This window comes from Crocuta crocuta, unplaced genomic scaffold (genome assembly GCF_008692635.1).
Source record: "Crocuta crocuta isolate KB4526 unplaced genomic scaffold, BGI_CrCroc_1.0 scaffold686, whole genome shotgun sequence".
Lineage (NCBI taxonomy): Eukaryota > Metazoa > Chordata > Mammalia > Carnivora > Hyaenidae > Crocuta > Crocuta crocuta.
Window position 1 is genome coordinate 20346 of NW_027528884.1, and position 2807 is coordinate 23152.

Below are 2807 nucleotides of genomic sequence, written 5' to 3' on the forward strand. Positions count from 1 at the left end.
ATTAAAGCTTAGGACTCAGAAAATAGATGATTACAAACAGTTCCTGAATTTCTCTTCCATCATCACTTTTGTTATTGGCACATTTTTTATAGTCTTCTGTGGTCTATTTTAGTGACTGGTGCAAATGGAAACGATACAAATGCTTTCATAAAAGTCTGAGCTAAATTAAAGCTAACAAACGCATGATCAAAAAGGAGAGTTAATGTGAAAAGTGTAGTGTAGATTCTATCTATTCCTTTCTAAAAGTGGCAGAAAGTACAAGGTAATGCATTTGTGGTCAGAACTCTATTAGTCCATTAAACATGAGTCATAGTTTTCTTTCAGCACATCTTAATTTTCAACCCAAATATTTTTCTGAAAGCTAGGTATGTGTTTTGAAGAAAATGAAGTTTATTTTATTCATGGTTGGGAGATTTGCAAGTACTATATGATTGACACAGAAAGAAATATTATGTTGAACAATTTTATGGCAGACATGCCCAAGGCAATTCAGATGAGAGAATTAATAACAATGCAAGCAAAAGAAATTCCTTATTAAAATTTTGTTAAATGGAAGTATAATTCATTAAAGATTATATCATTATAAAAATCCATCATGCCAGTGGGGACTTCTATGGCCATGCTGGGTAAATTTTACATGATTTTTATGTCCTGAAATTGTGTAAAGTTAAACTTACTTGTGCCCTCAAATGTTAGATTTTTTATGGAGCACAAAAATAACTAGCACAAAGTCTTATAACCATTCCTCAGGCATTTTAACATTTCAAAGAAAAAAAACAAAATAATATTCAAAGTTCTTTACAAAACCTTTCTCTGATAATAAAATGAATGTATTTGCATTAGGAAATTTGGACTATAAATGCAACATCTTGATTTCAATAGTAGTTTCTCCTATATCTTAATATGCATGTCTTTCCATAGTTGACATCTTACTAAATGTAGCAAATATGAATTTTACATTCATGGGAACTCAAGTGTGAAATAATTGTATATTTATTTTATTTCTTTTTAACAAACTTTCACTTCTAACTCTAGCCTCTATTCTGTCTGATGACATAAACTTGATATAGTTATTTCAGGCTTATACTTGGTCCCTTTTGAGTAAGACAAATCAATTTATTTTTCAGTAGGCTAGCATCTAACTTTCCTTGGCCCTCCAAACTATTGGTTTGGTGAGAACTAGGGAGGGTGTCCATAGTCTCCCGGGAAAACTATTAAAATATAACCCATTCTGTCTTAGGTCTTGTTTCATCAGGGAAGAGAGAGTAGATGGAGTTTATAATACAGTAGATCATATATTTTAAACTGAATAGGAAAAAAGAATGCATTGCTTCTCAATTCCAGTTGAAGAGACTTTCCATGAGATGGCCCCAGTCACATACGAAGTGGTACTCTAGTAAGCCTTGTCCACTGTGTTCTTCCTTGTTGGAAGGTAGTACAGTAGTATGGAGATGCTAGTAATTGATGTCTTCTTTTAACTTCAGATGGTGCATGCTACGTATACACAATAGCCTCAGGTATGCTTTCCCTGAGAATTTCAGCCTGAATAGCTAGCTACCTTCTACTTTCTGTTACAAGGCTTAAAATTTTGGCCACTCCATTGGGGATATGTGTCTTCCTTATGAAATCACTCTGGTATTTCTAGCTATCTATCTTCTTGGCAGAGTTTCATGTCTTTACTTCCTTCTACCACTTTAAGACTCCTTCTTCTCCAGCTCAGAAGAAGTTGATCAAGTCTGAAATGAGGAATTTGAGTTTTTCATTATTTACTATTAATTGCACAAAATCTACATTTGGCTTCCTTCAGGGTTTAGCTATTTTATTTTCAAAATACACATGGCATCAATTAAAAAATCTCAGCTTTCAAAAAAATGTGACCCTGCTATATTTTTAAAGACTATTTTACATTATCTTTTGAGGTACTGCATGCATTTAATTCAATGGAAGAATAAGCTCAAGAAATGGTTTTGATAGTGAAGATACAATGAGGTCATTTGGGTAGAAACAAAAAAAAGCAGTTAGTATTTTCAATATATATTAAGCATATATGAAATTTCATATCTGCTTTTCCTCACATGACATTATAAGATGAAAAAATCCCTCATATTATTATCATGTCTCTTCAAATACAGTCATTAGATATTTTTGAAATAATAACTGAATCAGGCATCTCTTTTGCACCACTTCATATTCTTTCTGCCTCAACTGTACTTGTTTCACAAATTTAAGAGCTCTAATTAATTTTATACAAGCACAAACTCACAGTGCCTCACCTGATGTTCTCACCCTGTGTCTGCCATTCTCAGGCTTCTCCGTTTATGGTAATGAGAGACTCTACTTGGCCCTCATGATAGGAGTGGACTTAGAACAATATCAAAACTGGATTGCCCACCAATGCAGTGGCAATAAGGACTTAATTGCTGGTGGTCAGTGAGGTTGTGATAAGCTTTGACATGCAGTGACATCATAATTACTGTGCTTTTGCCTGAGGTTAATTACGATGGCTTGCAGGTGACAGATGAAGCATCATGAAAGGTAACCGTGGTGATTAAATGATACGGAGACAGTGGTATTTGTAAATTGTGCTCTATTCTTATGACTGCATTAGAATATGATGGCCAGGAAAGCCAACTGCTAAGGTAAGATATTATATGAAAATGAGCAATCTGGAAGGAGACACTCATTTCTTGCAGGGACAGGCCAAACAGCTTAAAACTGAACCCATTATTTACAAAGCTACAAAGAGCCTCAAAAGAAACTGAATATATAGCCTTGAGAAGCCTCCAATGTCTAAGTCAGGGCTCTAA

General features: G+C 34.2%; 1 long non-coding RNA gene across 1 annotated transcript; it reads right to left on the bottom strand.

The window, feature by feature from the left end:
* Positions 1-1095: 1095 nt before the first annotated feature.
* On the bottom strand, positions 1096-2425 carry LOC144225644 (uncharacterized). The gene is made up of 2 exons (XR_013333356.1): positions 2274-2425; positions 1096-1736 (listed from the first exon to the last, which is right to left on the bottom strand). It is a non-coding gene; the product is annotated as an uncharacterized LOC144225644 (long non-coding RNA).
* Between the last annotated feature and the right edge of the window lie 382 nt (positions 2426-2807).